The 23,237-nt window shown below is 49.2% G+C and overlaps 1 protein-coding gene and 1 non-coding gene across 11 annotated transcripts in view; one reads left to right on the top strand and one right to left on the bottom strand.

Annotated features, from left to right (window-relative positions):
* The window catches only part of TBL1X (transducin beta like 1 X-linked), a 240,491-nt gene that overhangs the window by 18,993 nt on the left and 198,261 nt on the right, over positions 1-23,237 (top strand). For 2 of the 10 annotated variants that reach the window (XM_089904822.1, XM_089904826.1), the window contains exon 2: positions 10,665-10,863. The exons of the other annotated variants lie outside the window; for them this stretch is intronic. The gene's annotated coding sequence lies outside the window, so the exon portion shown is untranslated. The remainder of the gene's footprint in view (positions 1-10,664; positions 10,864-23,237) is intronic. 10 annotated transcript variants of the gene reach the window in all.
* LOC115804224 (U6 spliceosomal RNA) lies at positions 774-875 on the bottom strand. The gene has a single exon (XR_004025092.1). It is a non-coding gene; the product is annotated as a U6 spliceosomal RNA (small nuclear RNA).

Genomic DNA, 23,237 nt, shown 5'->3' with positions numbered 1-23,237 from the left:
TTTGTTTCTGTCTCTTAATTTGTTCCTCTGAGCCCTGCAAGGTTTGTATATTTATTTAATATTTGCTGTTTGTCTCTTGAATGATTCAGAAGTCATGGAGCTGTTTGGTCGGTGTGCCTGCCTTTCACTGAGGTGCAGCCACTGGCTGAGTCTTGAGTTACCTCTGAGCACACCCGGTTGTTTTCTGTCTTGGAAGGACCTGGGATTTTTGGTGCTGATTGAACACATTTGTATGTCTAGAGCCTCTCCTTCCCAAGAACTCCATAGTTGGTGGGTGGCCCTGCCACTGTCAGTTTGAGGGTCTCTCGGGGACTCTGACAGAACTGTTGCCTGGAGTTAGTGTCTCAGAGTCTGAGTCAGCTGTGGGAAAGACCACCACGATGTGAGAAGAGTGGGACCTGGCCCCCAGGACTTCAAAGATACCATGTGTGCCTTTGTGGGGACTGAATTGGTGGGTTTGTGGCTCCATACAAGAGTGGAGGAAGACAGGTGGGGGTAGGGACAGAGAAGTCATAATAATATCCACTTGTTAATCAGCATTTTGGTTCAGAAATATTTGGGGAGTGTATTAGTCAGCTTTCTGCTTTGCTGATGATGTGTAACAAACAGCACCCCCGCATACAAAGGCTTACAGAAACAAGCACTTATTTCTTTACAGAATTTTTTAAAATTGAGGTAACGGCTTATAACATGTAAGTTTTATGTGTACAGTACCGTATTTTGACATCTCTGTATGCTGGAGCATGCTCACCACCGAAAGTTTAGTTTCCATCAAAAATATGGAATGCTTCATGAATTTTTGTTACCCTTGTACAGGGGCCATGTTAATCTCTGTATCTTTCCAGTTTTAATGTATGTGCTGCTGAAAAGAGCACCAAGCACTTATTTCTTGCTTACTGGTCAGTGGGTGGTGAGGTGTGGCTCTTCTGGGCTCAGCTGGGTGGGATCAGGGAGGCCTGGTCAGGCTCTGGGCTGGGTTTAGGACTGAGCTCCTAATCTCCTCCTTCTGAGGCTAGTAGCCTCTTGGGGCATGTACTTCTGCCCCTCCTGTCTGGTATAAGAAGAAGCCAAGCTACCTCACGCAGTCACGTTTAAAACCTCTGCCTGTCCTTCCCACTAATGCTCGTTGACCAGAGCAAGTGACGTGGCCAGATCCCACATCCATGGGCTGGGGAGGGCTGTTCTAGTCGGGAGGTCATGCAGAGTCACACAGCAAAGGGGGCAAAAGGCACGTGTGTTAAGAGGCAAGAGGGAAGAAGCGGGATTGTGATAGCTTCTGCCCTGTTGGTGTGTGGGAAGGAAGACGACCCCAGTGGGCAAGGCTGATGCAGCCAGTTATATCCAGGAAAATAGCCCCGTAGTTGGATGTGGGAAGCGGCAGGTGCTTGTGAAATATGTAGCTTCCTTGGTTCCATCTTAGAACAGGGGTTCTCAGCTGGGCAGGTGGTGGTGAGGGGAGGTGGGGGGGCAATCATGTCCCCCCAGGGACATCTGGCAACACCTGGAGACATTCTGTTGTAGTTAACTAGGGGAGAGGGTGCTCCTGGCATCTAGTGGGTAGAGGCCAGGGATGCTGCTCAGCATGGAACAGTGCACAGGACGGTCCCCCACAAGGAATTACCTGGCCTGGGTCCACATGTGCCCAGGCTGAAGAGCCCTGCACAAACACAGTTTCCAGGTGACTGTCGTGCACTTTGAAGTTTGAGTACCACGTCTTGCAGGACTGTCTCCACTGGGAAGGGCAATTGGCAGTCCTTTCCATATAAAGACATAAAGCCCTCCCGAGGAAAAAGGAGTTGTTTAATCTCTCACAGATGGCTGTGTGGAAGCAAGTTACAACCCAAGGGTCTTGGCTAGGTTTCTGTGATTCCTGTGACTTATTCTCATTGGCTTTGTACTGTATTAATTCTTTAAATTTTTTTTTTTTTTGCTATTGCTCAGCCTAATAAATGGACCATTTATTTGGTGTTGGAAAATCTGTGTTTTATTAGGAGATTTCCATTATGAGCTTAATACTCTTTTTTTCCAGGTGGCCTTTTGCCCACTGTTTCTCTTACGCATGTATTTTCTTTTTCCTTACCAGCAAGACTGCAAGTCCTTGGTAGCAGAGATCACGCCTTAGGTTTCCTTTGGGCCCTGCGCCGTAACAAGCGCGTGGTAATTATGGGTCAGTTGCTCATGGTGTCCTTTGCAGTGCGCGTTGTGCTGCATGGTTAAGGGTCGTTTGTCACGTTTCCATGGACCAGCCTTTTGCATCTTTTGCTGTAAATTCTGTTTCCAGTCTTTGGGGGCTGATGCTTAGCGTGTTGACACTCGGTTGCTTTGTGGCCAAAAGAAACTTTTGACCTCATTAGAGGAGGGAGCCGTGTCATTGAGAGGCTGACAGCCTCCTTCCTCCTCCCACACGAGCGTTGTTTTATTTTGGTGATTGAAATGTTGAGGGTATGAAAAGAAAATCAGGGTATTTGACTTGCTGGCGGGACAAGCAGAGGACGGTACTGTGAGTGAGTGAGCGAGCGAAAAAGCCTGCCTATTCCCACCCGCATCGTCGTGCACAGCAAGCAAACAGAGATTTTCTGCCAATTTTAGCTGGCTGGGGAAGCACTTGCTCTAGAGGATGCTGTGTCACCTAGAATTGGCTATCGTCAGGTCGGCCAAGTACCACCTCTTGGGGCGACCAGCAAGTTACGGAAGTAACCCTGTTGTGCAGAACTTTCTATTTCTCTCTTTCGTTCTCTCTCTTTTCTCCTTCGGTTGAGTGCTGTTTAGATGAAATGGTTCTCCTTGATTGTGTCTTTAGTACAGTGGTTGTGAGAGCAAGGCTTTTGTTCTTCCTGATTCCCTGTTGAGAAAAGACATCTCCTGGCTTGTGGGATGCAGGGGCGGGGAAGGGTCAGGACCCACAGAGACAGTTCCGTCCTTCAACGGTCCTTTTTTATTTTCATTTCATTTTTTAAAGATTGAGATATAATTGACATATAACGTATTAGCTGAAGGTGTGTAACATAATTATTTGATATATGTAAACATTGTGATGTGATCACCACAATAGGTTTAGTTAACATCCATCATCACACATAGTTACTCATTTCTTTTTCTTGTGATGAGAACTTTTTTAAAAAAAAAATATTTATTTATTTTTGGCCGCGTTGGGTCTTCGTTGCTGCGTGCGGGCTTTCTCTATTTGCGGCGAGCGGGGGCTACTCTTCTTTGTTGCGGTGCGCGGGCTTCTCATTGCGGTGGCTTCTCTCGTTGCGGAGCACGGGCTCTAGGCCACGCGGGCTTCAGTAGTTGCGGCACACGGCCTCAGTAGTTGTGGCACACGGGCTTAGTTGCTCCTTCCGTGGGATGCATGTGGGATCTTCCCGGACCAGGGCTTGAACCCGTGTCCCCTGCACTGGCAGGCGGATTCTTAACCACTGCACCACCAGGGAAGTCCCGTGATGAGAACTTTTAAGATTTATTTTCTTAGCAACGTTCAGATATACTCTCCAGTATTGTTAACTATAGTCATGTATTACGTTGAATCCCCAGGACTTACTCACTTACTTACTTATTTATTTATGTATTTATTTATTTGGTTGCGCTGGATCTTAGTCGCACATGTGGGATCTTTCGTTGCGGCGTGTGGGATCTAGTTCCCCGACCAGGGATGGAACTCGGGCCCCCTGCATTGGGAGTGCGGAGTCCTAGCCACTGGACCACCAGGGAAGTCCCGGGACTTAACTTATTTTATGGCTGGAAGTCTGCACCTTTGATGCTCTTCACCCACATCCCCTCTCCCGCCGCCTCTGGCCACCACCATCTGTTCTCTGTGCCTTTGAGGTGTCAGTTCTTCTCTACCACCTTGTTGGCTGCCCTGTCACCTCCTGGGCTGTGAGGGCACCAAGTTGGTGTGTCTGACAAAGCAGGTGACCTAGGAAGTCACATGGAATGAAAGAGGAGATGAAAATAGAAGTATGTGAACTAAATGAAAATTATGTGAACTACAAAATGAGAAAGGCCCTGAGCTGCCGCATTTCCACATGCAGGTCTAGCAGTGTCACGTTATGCTACCAGCCTTGGTAATTTTTCCAGCTGTCCTTCTGTCTAAAATACAACTTACATGAAAAGGAGCCCATCCCTTGGAACTTAGTGGTTAGGAAACTGGAGTCAGGTTTGGGGAAAGGGACCCTCACCTTGTTAGACCCGACACACCCCTCCCCTCAAGAGGCACCTGGACTGTTAACTAATGGCGAACAAGTTGAGCTGAAAGGCACTTAGGAGGAAATGGAACTTCCCTTTCTGTTGGGCGTGCCTGTAGCAAGACGTTCTGAGCACCGATTCTTGTCTCACAGCAGAACGTGATTCACGTTACTGTCGCTTACGGAGTAGAATGTTGTTGAGATTGGGGGTGGGTGGGTGTGTGTGTGCGCGAAGGGGAGAGGAGCGGCCGGATGAAGCCGCGGGGAACTCAGGGAATATGTTAGAAGATGTGCTTTCGAGGACAAACAGTAAACTTTTGGCAATAGGCTGAGTTTGTGACCTGTGACTCAGACAGTGTGATTGAGGGAGATTCCAGTGGTCATTTACTTCCAGCCTTCTTCTTATCGGTGCCACGGGGCAGTGTCTCATTCAGCTTTCCAGAACACTCTCTAGGAACTCTTTATGCTTGATGGAGATGGTATTTCTCCTCTCGCTTCACTGTGGTTTAAAGAACTGGGAACTGGCGTTACAAGCCGTCTCCACGTTCCTTTGATGATTGTGTAATTTATCAGTGGAGAGTTGCCCATGACCTTCCTGGCATCTGACTTCTCACAGTGTACCTGCGCTCACGGTCTGCCTGTGGAACACGTATAATGGGGAGTGAAGACTTTTACAAGTAGGTGGGTCCTCCTGATTGGAAATTGGGGTTATTTGAGCCAATGCAGGTCAGTTCCTGACCTTATCCAAGATTAACTGCATTAAATCAAAGAAGACCCATATAACTGTAGGTTATAATTCTTTTTTTTTTTTTTTGGTCCGATACCAAGACTGAAGTTTCCCTGGAAAGAGCCCTTGAATAGGAGCAGAAGGATTGAATTTTAGGCCTAATGCTATCATTAACCACCCACTTGACACTGGCCCCAAGAGAATAAAGGAATCATCGTTTTTCTTCTGTCAGCTGATCACTTGGGCCACATGCTCTCCAAAAGGTTCCAGCACACAACGTGATGGATCCGTTTTCAAGACTGTCCTCAGCCCCTAGTTTGAGTTACTGGTATTATGGGGGATTGCTCTATCACTCGCAGCGGTAAAAACTGTGTATGGTGAAACCCAGTGGCCAGAAAGCTGTCTTTGGAATGTTCTCTTGTTACCTGTTAGGGAATGCGCTGTAATAATTATGTTCCCTGGAACTTTTAATGACTAAACTGCCTTGAACAGGAGTCAGGAAAGGCCCACCTTCCAGCAGATTCCATTCTGTGGGGTTGTCTTAGAATTGAGGTCTGAGAGCATTTCTTGATTATCTAGTCAGGTGGATGTGACTTAACTAAAGGCCAGTTTGGACCCTGTTGGAGAAAATCAAGTTCAGACACTTAGTCTAAATAGAAGTGAGGAATACGGTTACCTTTATCTCATTATCTAAGCTTTCTTTGGAGGATATACAAGCTTGTACCACATGTGACAAGCATCACATATGGAGGGATTTTTTTTTTCTGCTTTTTTCTCTGAAAAGTCCTTGGGGAATCAGGTCATAGACTATTTGGTGTAAAACCCAAACTGACCAGACAAACAAAAAACAAAGCAAAACAAACAAACAAAAAAGCCGTAGTTAAATGTTTTATATTAAAATATATAGCTTGAAAAAAAAATATAGCTTGAGAATCTTCATTGAAAAATCAGTAATCTTTTGCAGATTTGTTTAAATAGGCTTTGGTGCCTTTTAAGAAGATTCCCTTCCTGGTTGCTGTGTTTGGTCCCTTCAGAATTTGGGTCAGAACAATTCTCCAGGAAAGCAGCCATGTTAAACTGGTTCACTGTTAGGATGGCTTACATTACGGAAGAAGTTTCTACCTTTAGCCCTCTTTTTCTGCTGGTTTGCTTTCTTGGAAACATTATTACATCTGTTCTTAGGGGAGTTATAAAAGAGGAAAACAGAGTTAACACACCGTGTTTTGTAACCGGCGTTGGCTTCTTGCCCTGAGTACTGTGTCTCTGCCGTCCATTTCTCACTTCAAAAGTGCAGACGGGGTCCAGAGCTTCTCTGAGAGCTCCTCCCGAGCAAGGTGGAGTCGTGCCAATGGAAAGGGGCTGCAGGGATGCCTGCTAGGGCGGATGCGCTCCAGAGAGAGGGCAGGGGTTTATCTCCGCTTCCCATCGTCTGTCATTTCATTCTCTTTGGCTCCGGCTTTTTCCATTCGTAGCTGCCCTTGTTGTTTGTTGGAACCAAACTTCGCCTGTACAGAAGGGCTGTGGGCAGAGGGCCTACACGTGAAGTCGCTTAGCTTTGGCCCTGATGTAGTGAAGGGATCATAAAGGGATGAGCACAGGGGAAAAGCTGAGCGTGGGAGGGGCCACCGTGTCATTCCATACAGGGATGTCTGTGCAATAGGAAGACACAGAAGAATGGTTTTAGGGTTTTTTTTAGGTCGAGTGGAGATTAGTAATGGCTACATCTTTATGTGGCTTATGTCTATGGTCGATTTTCCTTATTCACGGTAGTTGAACGTACAGTTGCTGAGACCTCATAGAAGCTTTGCTTCTAGGGGAAACAGAGGGTTCGGTTCCTGTAGGCCTCTGGTCACGTTATTTTCATCAACCAATCACTGTATAACCTTGTTTTACGTGTGTTTCTGCTTAAAGACGCCTTATTGACTGTATACTGTTGACTCATCCATGTTGAAGTCGCGGTCAGCAGCCCTGTAGCTCATGCCTGAACCAAGCTTCTCCAACACACGTGTTCCCTCCCTACCGCACAGCACAGCCGTCTTGCCCTTCGGAACACCAGACAGCGCTGCAGCACCGTGCTTGGGGGCTGTTCTAAGCAGAGATGTCACCAACAAAAGCACAGAAGTGCAAAACACGTGGCAGTAAATAGCCCACGGAGAGCACACTGGTTTACGGCCTGGGAGCTGAAACAAGAAGGTAGCACGAGGCCTCATTCCACCTGAGCTGGGAACGTGTGCACCGAGCGGCTCGACGGTCTCACCCCGTGCTTGGTCCTTAAGTGACCACACCACCTCAGGTCTGGATCTGGGGTTACAGATAGATTTTAGCAGATAGGCAAATTCACGAATACTGTATCCTCAAATCATGAAAATTGACTCTGTGTGTATACACAGTGTGTGTCCCCGGGTATTAGATACACACACATACACAGGTGTCTATTTTCAGGGACTTTAACGACCTGAAAGCAGTCAGCGTTGTAACATTGGGTTGGCCCCAAAGTTCGGGCTTCGGAAAAATCCGAACGAACCTTTTGGCCAGCCTCGATAGTTGTGTCCTCTGGTCCCTCTGGAGATGCAGTGAGAGGTTCAAGTGTTTTAATGAGGGACAAAGGCCTGTGGAGATAAATGGGGGACAGGACTGAGTAAGGAAAGCCTCAGGACCTCGACGCGTATCTGATAAAGTTTGAGCCAGGCCCCCCCCCCCCCATGAGCTCTGGAGTGGAGATTGCCTGATGGGTAGAGAGAAATGGCCTTGTTCAGTCGTGGCGCTGCTCAGAACAGAGCCATGGAGGATGGGCAGGTTCTTTCTTTCTTGAAAGGAAGAACTTTGCATCTCCACGCTGGCACAGTTGTAAACCAAATTTTGGACTTCGGTTTTATATATTAAAAAATTATTTTGCTCCCATATTAGGTTGAATGGAGCGGCATCCCCATTTCAGATCAAAAGTCGTCAAGTACCGGCAGAGTCTAATGGCCTAACCCAACAGAATCTTTTCAAGGTATAATGATATCGTTTAAGATGAGGATAACATCTATGCCTTAAATTGCTTGTTGAGAAAAATCCACTGTACCTCATCCGAAACATGTTTTGACCCACCATGGAAGCCCGTCCGTGGTGTCCGGACTCCCGGATGATGCTTGGTTTTATCAGGACAGCCCCTCCCCCAAATGATGCTAGAAAGAGAATCGAGGTAGTATGAGGAGGTGCTGCGTTTGTGTATATGTTTCAGGTTGTTTTAATCCGTGAACACAAGCTTTTCTGAGCAGCTCCTTTGCCTTCAGGTGTTGTGGGTGCTGGACGCTGGAGCTCCGTCATTGAGTAGGTGTTTTAAGAACAAACGGCAGATTTACAATTAAAGCTTCTGCAGTGATGGGAATATTCCGTGCCACTTGGTGGAACATGTAACCACCACTGTGTCAAGTTAATAACTTCTCAACTTGGTCTTAAAACCAAATACACGCAGTTCGTTTCATTAAAAATACCTAAGTGGTAAAGGATGGGTGGCTTCCAATGGTGGTAGAGTCCGTTTTTAAAAATTGAAAGGAAAGTGCTTTGTTGTGATTTGCAGTTCATATAGATAAGTTCTGTAAGTGGTTTCATCTTGTCTGTTTCAGGTGAGATAAAGTGTGAGACTCTTTCTAATTGAAGTATAGGGGATTTACAATGTTGTGTTAGTTCCAAGTGTACAGCAAAGTGATTCAGTTTTTTATATATATTTATATGTATGCGCACACACACACACACACACACACACACACACATACACACACATACACATACTCTTTTTCATTTTCTTTTCCATTATGGTTTATCCCAGGATATTGAATAGAGTTCCCTGTGCTCTACAGTAGGACCTTGTTGTTTATCCATTCTCTGTATGTACTAGTTTGCATCTGCTAATCCCAAACTCCCAATCCATGCCTCCCCCCATCCCTCCCCCCACCCTTGGCAACCACAAGTCTGTTCTCTATGCCTGTGAGTCTGTTTCTGTTTAGTAGATATGTTCATTCGTGTCATATTTTAGACTTCCTTTCTCTTTCTGACTTAACTGCACTTAATTTGAAAATCTCTGAGTCCATCCCTGTTGCTGCAAATGGCATTATTTTATTCTTCTTTGTGGCTGAGTAGTATTCCATTGTGTGTGTGTGTGTGTGTGTGTGTGTATATGTATGTATGTATATACACCACATCTTCTTTATCCCTTCATCTGTTGATGGGTATTTCGATTGTTTCCCTGTCTTGGCTACTGTGAAGAGTGCTGCTGTGAGCATTGGGGTATGTGTATCTTTTCAAATTATAGTTTTCTCCAGATGTATACCCAGGAGTGGGATTGCAGGGTCATATGGCAACTCTACTTTTAGTTTTTTGAGGAACCTCCATACTCTTTTCCGTAGTGGCTGCGCCAACTTACATTCCCGCCAACAGTGCAGGAGGGTTCCCTTTTCTCCACACCCTCTCCAGCATTTATTGTTTGTAGACTTTCTGATGATGGCCATTCTGACTGGTGTGAGGTGGTACCTCACTGTAGTGTTGATTTGCATTTCTCTAATAATTAGTGATGTTGAGCATCTTTTCATGTGCCTGTTGGCCATCTGTATGTTGAGACTCATTCTTTAAAAGGCATTTGTCCTCACCTGCATTCCTAGGTACAATGTCTTTCAGCCAAGTAGTCTCCAGGAACACACAAACCTGTAGTTGGATGAGGTTGGGTTTGTTGACCTTGCATTGCATTGAGGGGACCGTGGGACATCTCAGTCACAGGGTGCTAAGAAGACCTTAAAAGAGTTGGGCAGGGTTTATGGAATCGGGTCCCTGTCTGAGATTAGTGGTCTCTGAATTGTTTATGTTCCAACAGGAGAAGGCTGCAGCCTCGCCGTGAGTGCCAGGCCAGCTCCCAGCTGCCAGTGGCTGCTTTTCTCTATTGCTTATACATACATGATTGAGAGACTAGATGGGTGATTGATTGGGTGGGTGTGTGCTTCTTAATGATCACTCATTTTTAATACCATGCATTGTAGCAACTGGATGTGGTCCTGGTGTCACCTGTTAGCTTTTTTTTTTTTTTTTTTCTTTTCTGCGGTACGCAGGCCTCTCACTGCCGTGGCCTCTCCCGTTGCGGAGCACAGGCTCCGGACGCGCAGGCTCAGTGGCCATGGCTCACGGGCCCAGCCGCTTCGCGGCATATGGGATCTTCCCGGACCGGGGCACGAACCCGTGTCCCCTGCATCGGCCGGCGGACTCTCAACCACTGCGCCACCCGGGAAGCCCCCCTGTTAGCTTTTGATGATGATGGAAGACCACCTTAATTCCTGCAGAGCCTTGCTGGGAAGGGAGCTGAGCATGACTCAGCATTATGGAACGTCAGGCTTAGTGGAGGTTGAGTTGTAATGTTGGCACTTGTTCGTGGTTTATGTTTTCGAGTTTCGGGTGTATTCTTTTTGATGCTTTTGTGAATGATATTTTCTTAATTTCATTTTCAGATTGTTCACGTCAAGTCCTTGCAGGATATTACATTTTAAGGCAGTAGGAGACCTTTTTTCTTGCTAGTTACAGAAAGAGATTTTTTTCCTGGTTCACTGCCTGTGTCTGTGGCACTGAGTTTTTAACGACCAGGAAGACCTTCTGAGGATTCGTTGGCTTCCTTTGGGTTTGCCGCTTTTTAGTTCTCCAGAGGACCAGTAACAGAGACTGTTTGATTTTTTTAAAATTTATTTAGGTAATTTTCATTGAAAACGATTTATTTCGGTTGATTATAGACCACAAGAAGCTGCAGAGATAGCGCCGAGAGGTCCTGTGTGCTGTCAACCAGGTTCCTCCAGTGGTGACGTCTTACATAAGCTTAGAGCAGCAGCAAAACCAGGACATCAGTACGGCGCAGAATGGTTACGTCATCCACTGTCATTACTGGGAGTTCACCAGTGTCTGCTCGTACTCATTTATGACTTAAAGATAAGCGTGAGTAATATCTTCTCTTGCAAAACTCCAGTGGAGCATGAATGGAGGAGAAGGGGACGGAATGAGTTGAGGCTGTTAAACAGGCACCCGTGGAAGATCCCCTTGACTTTCTTGGCGGCCGAAGTGGACGGGGCAGGTGGCAGCGGCCTCCCCTGGAAGGCAGGAGGATGCTTTGGGTGGTTAAAATCCAGGTGCAGGCAGTGCCTGAGCCCCATGTGGGGCATGCTCCTTTTGTTTGCAATGCTCAGATGAGAGAAGCCATTTCCCCTTCAAGCTCCAGGCAGATTGATGGAGAATATAATGGGGAGGAAAGCCCCCCAGCTCGTCCATCACAACCCGAAATCACTGGCCCCGGATTCAGTTACTTAATCAGTTCCCATACCCCTTGTTTTGTAGACGGATGGGACAACCTCTCTTCTCCCCTTCGGTGACGGTAGTTATTGTGTTTGGTGTTATCCACCCCACTTAGGCCTCACTTTGGAATTTCTTTCTTCTCTTCCGTTTGGATGGTTTGCCACATGTCTGGCTAGGAAAGTGGAGACGTAAACTAAGCGTATAACGGACGTGAATCTCCCACTGCATGGAATGTGGCCGAATGATTTTTCTTTCCCACCTCTCTTGCCGTGAAGGTGGCGAGTTGGAAATGGTTAATGGTAGTCGTGAGACACCGCAGAGTGGTGTGGCTCTCTGTTGGGGGGTGGTGGCAGCGCTTCACCTCGAGAGCCACGTTACGGCGTGTTGCCCTCCTGGGGGTTTTGCGCGAGCTGCTGCTCGGGAACTCAGGACAGTAGCTTGCAGTCTGGGCCTTGAGAAGCTCCTGTGAGTGAGGCGTGGAGTGAAATTGCAGAAGCCACGGCGGCTTATGGAAACCGGAGCCAGGCTGCTGTACTGGCTCGCGCCCCTGAGATGTGATAAGACTGGGAAGTGAGCTGCGAGGGCCGTTGGTACCAGGGAGCCTGTCAGACACTTACAGCAGAGGCTTGCGGGCTGAACAAAAAAGGGTTTGCATCGTCAGAAAGTAGATGAGTGGTTGCCTAGGACCGGGGCTTTGGGTAGTGACTGCTGAAGGAGGGGGTCCAGGGCTGCTTCTGGGGAGATATAATGCACATGTTCCAAGGTTGATTGTACTGATCAGGGTTACACAGCTCTGTGAATATACTGAAAGCAACTGAACTGTATACTTCCAATGGGTGAATTGTGTGGTATGTGATCTGTATCTCAATAAAGCTCTTTTACAAAGGGTTCGGATCCGCTTTCATACTTTGAAGCTTGCTCTGAAAATATGTCACGTGGTCTCACGTGGTGGTAGAAGCTCCTCGTGCGTGGACATGGTGTCACTTTGCGTGCGGGGAGAGCAGTTTCAGAGTGATCAGTTCCGGAAAACGTGTCCCTGTCTGTTGTCTCTGCTCCGGCAGAGCTAAGAACCAGGCGTCCGAGGTGAGCGGGCAGTGTGGCTGATATCAGAGGAAGTGGGGCGCTGTCCTCTCTGTTATATATTTTCCCTTTTCTCACTCTCCTTAGCCTCTTCCCCTCCCCCAAACAACAAACAACCAACCAAGCAAGAGAAAGCGTGAGATGGGGTTGTGGCGTGGCCGAATGGCTGCGTTTTGTTAGAAGAATGCATATATACGGGAGGGAAAATACAGCCAACGTACAGCGGCCCACCCTTTCTCAAGGGCCAACATAGAGACAAAGATGGAGATAGCCAAAGGGCAGACTTGTAATGCGTCCTTCTGACTATTGAGAGGTAAGGAAAGTTTTGAAAACAGTAGTATCTCAAGTCCCTCTTTTCACCTTGGTTGAAACTGACATAGGTGGTTTTCCTCCCTCGAGCAAAAGGGAAATGCATACATCGCACGTGCTGCTGCTGAATGACCTCGCTCTGCGTTGCTCTCCAGGGAATCTTGCTTGGAGATGATCAGAAGCGCATCGCTCTAAGTAATGTGAACTATGTCTCCATTCATAAACAGAGCTCAATAAAAAGCACATCCAGGTGGTCATTTAATATTTTCTGACACTCAGCGATTTTGCCATGAGCTTTGTAGAATTGGCCGCGTGCTTAAGCTAGTCGCGGAATGACTGAAATTGCCCGTCAGGTTAAGAAACCATCAGCACTTAGTCTCCTAAAGAAACGTTGTCTCAACAGCTATCCTTTGCTATTTTGTTGCTGCACGTGGTAACATGTCTTTGTTGCAAGCTGTGCATGCTCTATACAGTGGTGAGGGAGAGCTGAAGATAGAGGCTAGGGACTGAGATTCCTGGGTGCAGAGCAGGGTACGAGGAAGTGGCCCAGGAGAGCAGGACGAAGGGCCCCCCTGGTGGAACCAGCGCTCCTTTGTGTGTTTGAGAGTTTAATCTGTGGGGAGGGGATTTCTCTGTGACTTCCTGCATGTTGAAACCTGAGTGGCCTGTCCTGCCTGTGACCTCTGCTGTTTGGACTGTGGCTTCATTCACGTGTACCTGGTTCATTCTCAGTGCCAGGGTCACATCTCTAGGTTGACACCTGAACCTGAACTTTGGGGCTTGAATAGGAATGTAATTGAGCCTCGAGGCGGGGGTGGGGTGGGGGAGAGGGCGGGAGATAAGGATAAAAATCGTTCGTGTTGGACCTGTGACTTTTTGGGTGCCCGCTGACCGCAGGGCAGTGTCCTGGGTACTTTCTGTAGTTGTTTTTGAGCCTGCACAACAAATCCAAATCCAGAAAGGCTCTTCCTGTTTTGCAAGTGGGGAAACTGAGGTCAGGGCAGTGGCGTACCGGGTCTACCACTTGGAACTGGGACTTCAAAGCCCACCCTCTCTCCCAGGGCAGCACCGTGCTTCTCAACAGTGGAAGGTTTTTTACCCTTAGGACTCCGCAGGGACACTCGGGAGTCGTGGGGTACGGGCCGGCGGCTAGACGCCAGGGCTGTGTACGTGGGAGCCCTGGAAGAATGACGGTGTCCGATTCCAAAAGCATCTCCTGAGGCAAAGCTTGAGACAGGCTTCCTTGAAGGCAGGGGCCAGACTTGGCCTGCCACCTGTTTTTGTACAGCCTGCGAGCTAAGAATGGGTTTATATTTTTAAACGGCCAAAAAAAGAATACTGTTCTGTGACACATGAAAATGATATGAAATTCAGAGTTTTCTTGGGACCCAGCCACACCCACTCATTTCGATACTGTCTGTGGTTGCTTATTCCTTACACAGGCTGTTGCAACAGAGACCCTCTGGCCCCTGGAAGCCTGAAGTATTGACTCTCTGGCCCTTTCCGGAACCAGCGTGTGATCCCTGCCTGTTCTGAGGCCCATACCACCTCCCTGGTGTGACCCGCACTTCCTCCTCTCTCCTGATCTGATCTTCCTTTGCACCCTATTCCCATCTAACCTTGCTTGCTGGAGCCTGGTATTCCACAATTAGAGAGTCATTTGTTCGACATGAAACTTTGTTCCAATTAAAATCCTGGGAGTCCCAGGAGAGGTAGTACATTAAACTCTACCAGTCATTTCTGCCACAGGGTTGGAAGGGATTGGTGCTGGCTCTGTCCCAGCAGAGCAGGGCTGTAGCATAAAAGGAGGGGGTACAGGGTGCTCCTGTGCTTGGTGGGAGAAGAGGGGAAGTTGGGTCATCCAGAAGAGACCTCTGTTCACATCCTGCTTTTTCTGCATCCCCATCTCAGTCACCCAGAGGCTGGCGATGTTGGTGGACAAAGGAAGATGCCCTGCCCACCATAGGCCTGGCTGACAGCCAAATGCCTTGGCTTCTCAGAGCGGAATTGTACGGCAGGGCCCACAGCTGGGAAGTGGTACCACTGGCATTTGGCTCGCACAGTCTTCTTCCTGTGCCCTGGTGCTAACATTCTAGTGCCTTCTGCGGAAGGCTTGGCTTAACATACTAAGGGGGGGTGACCCATTTCTTGCCTTTTTACCTGCTGGTTTTTTTTTTTTTTTTTGCGGTACGTGGGCCTCTCACTGCTGCGGCCTCTTCCGTTGCGGAGCACAGGCTCCGGACGTGCAGGCTCAGCGGCCATGGCTCACGGGCCCAGCCGCTCGGCGGCACATGGGATCCTCCCGGACTGGGACACGAACCTGTGTCCCCTGCATTGGCAGGCGGACTCTCAACCACTGCGCCACCAGGGAAGCCCTTACCTGCTGTTTTTGATGGTTGCTTCTCTTGAAGCCTAGACAACGGTGAAAACATGTGGGGAAGATGAAATGTCACTCATTCCTGTCTTGCCCGTAGTAGCTGGTACCCCATACGTGGGGGAAACCCCGCTTCCCCCAGAAACAGCACGGTGATTCAGGTGCTCGGCATTGAAGCATACAATCGCCACGCTATGGTGTGCTACTTGGACGTTTTTCACGGCCAGTTTACATTTCAGTTACGTTTGCAGGCTTTACAGGGCCATCTAGACTGGCTGGGAGCTTGATCATAGTTTTATAGCATTGTTTCTAGGAGAAAAACATTTCTGAGTGCGAAACCAATGAAGCCTTGGACAGTATCCCATCTGTAATTTGGAGGCCGCTCTGCTGTCAAGATTTCTTCTTTACACTTGTCTCATTCTGATGTGCATGGTGGCAAGCCAGAGCGTTCCATTAGCTGTGGTGTCCAGGGCGGCTTCTTTCCTTCACGGTTCTTCTGTTTTCTTTCTCGATTTGTCAAACCCTTAGGACAGTGTGGTGGAGGCATCTACGTCTTCTGGTTGGGAGTGGCAGGGAGAGCGGGTTGGGAGAAGGGTTAAAATTAGCCAGAATTTAAAAGCAGCAGTGACAGCCCAGATCATTTTTCCTGTTAACCTACTTTGAAAGCTGCCAGAACAGTGGTAGAGTGGAAATTCTCCGGTTTCTCTTGTCCTCCTCTGGTAAGATCTAAAAATAACTTAAGGAGGAGCTGGGCACATGGCCCTTTGATCTCCTTGGCCTGGGATGTCTCTGGTTAGCAGCAGAGGCTCCCGGGACTCGGTGTTCTTCAGCGAGTGTGGGAGACGGTGGGTGGGGCCGGTTACTGTAATCTTCCTGGGTCTGTCCCTGCTTTCCATTTCTTGCTTCTCTAAATATTGTCTCTGCACACCTTCCCTTTACATCCCACCAGCTGGAATATGTGTACGGAAGCCTGGAACAGGACAGATCCCACCTTTATAGAGAACGGCTGGACTGGATTTGTTAGCTGTTTTATTGAGGGCCTCCTGTTCCAGAATAAGTAGAACGAATATTTGACTCCCAGAGGCCCTGTGGTTTAGCTGGGGAACACAACGGCAGGATTGGATTTCACGTGTAGTAGAGGTGTCGGGAGTGCCCTGGAGCGTGGAGGTTGGGATGGCATCAGCTGAGAGCTGGTGAAGTGGCCTGGAACCAGGGGCAGACATGAGGTGGAACCCTCCGTGGAGGAGAGCTGTGAAGGCGTGTGTCTGTAGGAGCCCACACGCTCAGAGGAGGTGGGAGGAGGAAGCAGAGAAGCAGGGTTGTCGGGGCTGCTGAGGTGGGATTTGGCGCCCAGAGGCTGGGGGTGACGTGTGAGAATCCAGGTGTGGTTTTCAGGGCAGGATCAGTGAGTCTGCAGCTGAAGACGGCATATGTGCGACGACGGGTGAAAGGCTGGAGGCAGTGGGTACACATGTCTCGGGGGGAGAGGTCCAACCTCAAAGGTCAGGGGAGAAGAGCCTTTGGGAAGGAAGCCAGTATGGGGGAAAGGGTTTTTAGTGGGGGAAGATGTGTTTGAAAGCTAACAGGAAGTGAGAGGTTCTGGAGGTGCGATAAAGGACGGGGGTGTAGTTCTTTGTCTTGGAAGAGGAGTAGTGGGGACATGGCTTTCGGGACAGATGAGAAGGTAGTAAGTGCATAGAAAGGAAGATGATTCCTCTTAAGAGTTTTACCAAGATGAAGGTCTTGGTTTTCTAAGAGAACGGGGGTCCTGACTCAAGGGCAGCCAGCACTCGTAGGATCAGCTGATGCATGAGACAGATTCGGCTTTCAGACTGTCCTTGGGCACAGAGGGTGTGAGCTCGGACTGGGGAGCTTGGCAGCTTCTTCCTGCCTCACCCCCTCTGCTATCACCAACCCTACTTGCAATGGTAGGCGCCCTCTTTAATCTACCCTAGGTAAGGCTTTCTGTTTAAGAGGTTATTTGAACTCATTGGTTTGGTTTTTAAAACTCGATGGATTGGGCTTCCCTGGTGGCGCAGTGGTTGGGAGTCTGCCCGCCAGTGCAGGGGACACGGGTTTGAGCCCTGGTCCCGGAAGATCCCACGTGCCGCAGAGCAGCTAAGGGAAGACCCAACGCAGCCAAAAATAAATAAATTTAAAAAAAAATCGATGGGTTGAAGCATAAACCAGGGCAGACTGAAAAGGATCGCTTGGAGATGGTCTTACCGAGCACTGTCCAGTGCAGCTTTCTGCCGTGTTGAGGTGTTCTGTATCCACACTGTCTAGTGTGAGAGCCACTGGCCGTGTGTGGCTGTGGATCGTCTGGGCTTCTAATGAGAGGGCAAGACGAGGAGGGCTTATTTGTCTATTTTTTTATTTAATAAATTTATTTAATTAATTTATTTATTTTTGGCTGCGTTGGGTCTTTGTTGCTGCACGCGGGCTTTCTCTAGTTGCAGCGAGCAGGGGCTACTCTTCATTGCGGCGCACGGGCTTCTGACTGCGGTGGCTTCTCTTGCTGCGGAGCACGGGCTCTAGGCACGCGGGCTTCAGTAGTTGTGGCACGCGGGCTCAGTAGTTGTGGCGCACGGGCTTAGTTGCTCCGTGGCATGTGGGATCTTTCCGGACCAGGGCTCGAACCCGTGTCCCCTGCAGTGGCAGGTGGATTCTCAACCCCTGCGCCACCAGGGAAGCCCACGAGGGCTTATGTAAATGTGTGAGTGGGATGGTCTGTCAGCAGAGCCTCCAGGGGCCGTGGCTTGGGTAAGGCTGGAAGTGGCTGGCGGGGAAGTGGCTGGGGCAGGGTGAGGGCAGAGGACTCGTAGGGGGAAACGTCTAGGTACTCACGGCCCCCGTGAACCAAAGCTGGGCTTACTATGTTTTACTTGCTTCTATTGGTATTTCTTCTTACTTGTTAATTATGCTGTAAACTACAGGAAGTTTGGGACTATGCGTTTTTTTCTGCTGAGCCTGGGAAAGTGGTCGGTCCCGGCAACCTTTTGCTAATTCTTCGCTAATGGATCACTGAAGGCCGTCTCTAATGACAAGCACTGGGGAGATGGCTTGATCTCCTTGGGTTCAGGGAGGGCAGGAGAACTTCTCCACGCCAGAAACACCTCCTCCATTTAACTCACTTGCTGGCCTTGCATCTTTAAATATCAACTCTCTTCAAGCCCTCCTCCTGTCTGTTGACATTCAGCCTTCAGAAAGGAAAAGGCCATCTCAGAGTTTCCATCTGTGAGCAGGGGGTTCTGAACATGTTGAAAACGTGGGCTTAATTTTGTGAGCTCAGTAAGAATTCACGTGGTTTGGGATCTGTTAAAAACTGTAGGCAAAAAAAAAAAAAAAAAACTGTAGGCTTTGTAAGGAAACAAAACCTCTCGCACCTCTGTCTTCTGCAGACTCCCTAATGCCTTTAGTCTAGCGCTGCAAACACAAGCAGAGCATTATGAAACAGCAGCAAAACCCTTTGCTTGATCCGCTAGCTTCTCGCTCTATTTCTGTCTCTCCCTCATCACACTTCTTAGGAGCACAGCTCCACGCTCCCCTGCCTTGCCCCTCTCAGCCCACACTCTCCTGGACCACGTGCAGTCTGGCGTCCGCCCCCCCAGGCTGTGCCAGCGCCCTCCCCGGGGCCCCTGGCCCTGGGCCGCGACCCCATCCTGCCCTCTCTGTTCCCCCTCCCTGCGGCCCCCAGCTGCCCGAGGGGCTCCCCAGAACCCCAGTGTTCAAGCATTAGTGTCAGGGAGGCACCGCGGCGGGTCCCCACTGGGCGATACTGACTTCACACTCCTTGAACAGCTTCCTTGTTTGTCCCCTTCTCAGACACCAGGATCCTAAACTTCCTTTTCTGTGTATGGACCCCCTTCAGCTGCCCATCGAAGCCTCGGAGGCATCTCGGAGTAGGATTTTCAAATGCATTCAAAGCTAGATAGGTTAGCAAAGGAAGCAATTACCAGTACTGGCATAAACAAAATTCCTGTGTGCTGTTACCCTCCTGCCGTCTTCCTTACTTTATGGTGGTGAAACGTACCTGATGTGAAGTGTGTCATCTTACCCATTTTCTGGTGCCCAGTTCAGTGGCGTTAGTACATTCCCGTTATTGTGCAGCCATCACCACCATCCGTCTCCGGAACTTGTTCGTCTTCTCAGACTGAAAGTCTGTCCCCATTCAAGACTAACTCCATGTGCCCGCACCCTCAGCCCCTGGCCCCCGCTACTCTGCTTTCAGTCTCTGTGAATGTGACTGTTCTAGGTGCTGCCCATCAGTGGAGTCATATAGCATTTGTCCTTTTAGGTCTGCTCATTTCACTTGGACTGATGTTCTCCAGGTTCAGCTCTGTTGTACCTTTGTCAGAATTTCCTTCATTTTTAAGGCTGAATCGTATTCCACTGTACGATAGACCCCATTTTGTTCATCCGGTCATCTGTTGATGGACATTTGGGTCCCTTATACCTTTTGGCTATTGGGAATAATGCTGCTATGAATCTGAGCGTACAAACATCTCTTTGAGACCTGCTTTCGATTCTTTTTTTTTTTTTGGCTGCGTTGCGTCTTTGTTGCTGCGCACGGGCTTCCTCTGGTTGCAGCGAGCGGGGGCTACTCTTTGTTGCGGTGCGCGGGCTTCTCATTGCAGTGGCTTCTCATGTTGCGGAGCACAGGCTCTAGGCACGCAGGCTTCAGTAGTTGTGGCTCGCGGGCTCTAGAGCGCAGGCTCAGTAGTTGTGGCGCATGGGCTTAGTTGCTCCACGGCATGTGGGATCTTCCCGGACCAGGGCTCGAACCCGGGTCCCCTGCATTGCCGGGCAGATCTTAACCACTGCATCACCAGAGAAGTCCTCAATTCTTTGATAGCTGCTTTTTGAACATTTTAAATAGCACTGTCTAGCAGTGGCTTTAACCGCTACCATCATTTCCAAGTAGTGGTGAGTGTCAGCAGTATTTTAAAGTATCTGAGGCATCTGTAACCTGTTATGAAAATGTCTGCAATTCCTATTGGTGAGAATCTTGGGGGTCTGCTGTTTCCACAAAGGCTTGTTGCCTACGTTTCTAATGGAGTTAGCTGAAAGGTTAGTGAAAATAAAGTTGTTGCTTCCCCTCCCCACACAGAACCCATCCAGATTCACTGACCCCGCTGAACTTTGGCCTGCACATAAATTCCAGCCAAGTCGGGAGACTGACGTTCCCGGAACCCACGTGAAACTTTCCACCTCTGACGCTGCGGAGACCGCACCCCTCTGCTCTGTTACCCCCAACTAATATCCCATCTACTGAAAATGCTTGCTTAGCTGGGGCTTCTTCCTCTCACCCACTCATTTATTCATTCATTCAACAGGTACTTGGTCAGCTCTGTGTGATGAGTGCTCCCCTAGGTACTCGGGATTCACAGCGGTGAGGAAAACAGATGAGGTTCTTGTTGCCGTGGCGTGTACAGCCCCACCGGAGAGGGGGAAGAGAAGCCAGTATGTGCACACAAAGATTACAGGATCTCAGCAGTGATGAGTATCACGAGGAAATCCAGGCAGCGGTGAAAGTCTGTGTCTTCATTAGTCACAGGGGCGGGGGCGCTTGAGATGGGACCTGAGGGATGAGTGGAGTGGGAAGGGTTGCCTGGCCAAGGAACAGCTTATGCAAAGGTCCTGAGGTTGGCCAGGAGTGGACGAGCAGAGGGAGAGAGAGCCTGGCCAGGGCCCCTTGGCCGTGCCTCTGTGAGCTGAGTTAGGCAGTTAGCTCTCACCCTGGAGTGTTGGGCAGCGTCGGCGGAGGGGAATGCCAGGTGGAGGGGGGTTTGGCGTCTCAGTGGAGAATGATTTGGAGGAAGTCAGCAGCGAACTGGGTTGACCGATGGCGCCTACTAGAATATTCTAGAGGAGTGCTTACTTGGCCCAGGGGGTGGTCCAGGAGGTGGTCCAGGACACGGGGAGGAGGGTGTCAGTTAGAGACCAGACTCTGGTATTTATTAGGTTTCTTGATTTCTGTCCGTTTCCCTCTCCCCTCACTCCCCTTCCAGTGAAACCCATAACACTCGATTCCGCTTATGTGCTTATATTCCAGTCTTAAAGTGTATTCCTTTTAAATTCCTAGTAGACTTGAGGGCACAGACTTAGCTTTACTTGGTTTGAGCATTTAAGGTATTATCCATAATTATGGACTTGAATGTATGCTTTTTTTTTTTGGACCCTGCATTCCTAGGTGTTTGGACAGATTTCCCAGTGAGAAAAGTGAAAACATAACTATAACTTGTAACAGCATATACCGTGGGGAGTGCTGTGAGCCTGCGCTCCTGTTCCTAGGCCTTCCCGAGAGTATCCAAGTGGGGTACAATTGCTTCGTAAGGAGACAGTTTCCACCGAGATTTACATTATGGATTTTGCTTCTCAAAAAGAAATTATCTGGATTTTAGCAGAAAAACTATATGGTCTCCCGAGTGTTGTTTGGCCTTCGGTTGTGTTCTGAGAGCTGCTTATGGGCAGGAGGAAATAACCCATTTCGTCTGTAGTATAAACGTGTATTGGTCTTTAAAGTGTATGTGACCCATAAAACAATACCAACCAGGCTGCAGTTACAGTCATTATGTAAATCAGATGTTTTGGCGTGCACGCGCTCTTTGTGTTTTCCCTTGTTCGCGTGGGGTAGATAATTTTTCCCAGAGAGATTTTGGGTTAAAACAAGGCCCAATCCTGTTTGAAGTGCAGGCTCTTCTGGCTTTATTTTTCCTCTTTCTGCATGAGAGGGTTGAATGCTGAAGGCTTTAGTGATGTGAGTGCGCGCGGGGACATTCCTGCCTTGTTTTTCCTTCTAGTCCTGTTTCCTGTGGAAGAAATAAGAGCAACGAGTGCAACGTGGTTCAGAATGAAGGGTGTGTGTGTGTGTGTGTGTGTGTGTGTGTGTGAGAGAGAGAGAAAGAGAGAGAGAGCGCGAGAACGAAAAAACACACACAGAGAGAGAGAGAGAACACAGTCTCTTTGTAGAGTCCAGCCAGCTCTCACGAGAGGTCTTGCTCTGGGAGCTTTACTGCACTTCTCCCCACTCATTTTGGGGTGAGAGGTGCAGATGAGCTCGAACTACGCACACAAAAATAGCAGAAGAGACCATGTGCCTTTATAGATGATGCCCCTGTTTTCCCCATTCTGTGGATGGCTGTCCGGCCTGGTCCCTTCCTGGCGGGGCTGTGGAGCCTGGGGAGGGAGAGCCTGCCCCCTGGGCCTGCCCGGCTCCCTCACAGACAGTGCTGGGGCCTGGACTTGGCCCCAGGATCTCTGTCTTCATGGGTGGTTGACGTTTGTCTGTGTAGGGCCGAGTCATACCTGGTTTGGCCTTGGAAGTCCGCACATCCCAGGCAGCTCCGTTCCCCGCTGCCTGGAGTGGGACCTCAGCCCTGACCCATCTGATAACTGAGCGTGGCCTTGCCCCAGTCACATTCCATTCATGGCCACTGGAATTGGAATCTCATGTGGTTTTCATGTCTCATGAAAGATTATTCCTCTTTTGATTTTTTTCCTCCCACCAACCACTTTAAAAATGTAAAAACTATCCTTAGCTCGTGGGCTGTCTAAAACAGGCAGTGGGCTGCGTTGGGCCCGCGGGCTGCAGCCTGCGGTCCTCTGGCCCACACACGCGTTGACTGTGTAGATCTGTGTGCTTCTCAGTGCACGTGTTTAGAGCTGTTTCTCTCTCAGAGCAGTCTCTCCTCATTTTCTTTTTTTTTTTTTTTTTTTTTTTTTTTTTGCGGTACGCGGGCCTCTCACTGTTGTGGCCTCTCTCGTTGCGGAGCACAGGCTCCAGACGTGCAGGCTCAGCGGCCATGGCTCACGGGCCCAGCCGCTCCGCGGCATGTGGGATCTTCCCGGACCGGGGCACGAACCCGTGTCCCCTGCATTGGCAGGCGGACCCTCAACCACTGCGCCACCAGGGAAGCCTTCTCCTCATTTTCTTGACATGCGTTGGACTAAGTGTCCTTGTCCACGGATGATAGATTTGTTCATACATGTGTTCTGGGAAGAAGCGGTTTCCTTTCAGTGTGATTCTGTGTTTGCTCTCTTCATCCATAGGGCAGGTGTTGAGTTTCCTCAGTAAATCCTTTTGGTAGCTGAATCTGTGCAGGCCGGGGGCCTGCTGTTGGTGATGTCAAGGGAGACGAGGGAGTCGGTTCTTGCCCTCCTGGAGGTGACACGCCGGTTGGGGAGACAGGTATGGAAAAGCGCTTACAGTCCATACCAGGGTACCAGAGGGCAGCACCCGGTGATCTTGGAGCTG

The sequence above is a fragment of the Delphinapterus leucas genome, chromosome X, assembly GCF_059928025.1.
Source record: "Delphinapterus leucas isolate spDelLeu-1000000601 "Yukka" chromosome X, BTC_Dleu_Yukka2, whole genome shotgun sequence".
NCBI classification, from domain to species: domain Eukaryota; kingdom Metazoa; phylum Chordata; class Mammalia; order Artiodactyla; family Monodontidae; genus Delphinapterus; species Delphinapterus leucas.
Note: the sequence above shows the minus strand (reverse complement) of the source record. Positions and strands in the feature narration are given on the sequence as shown.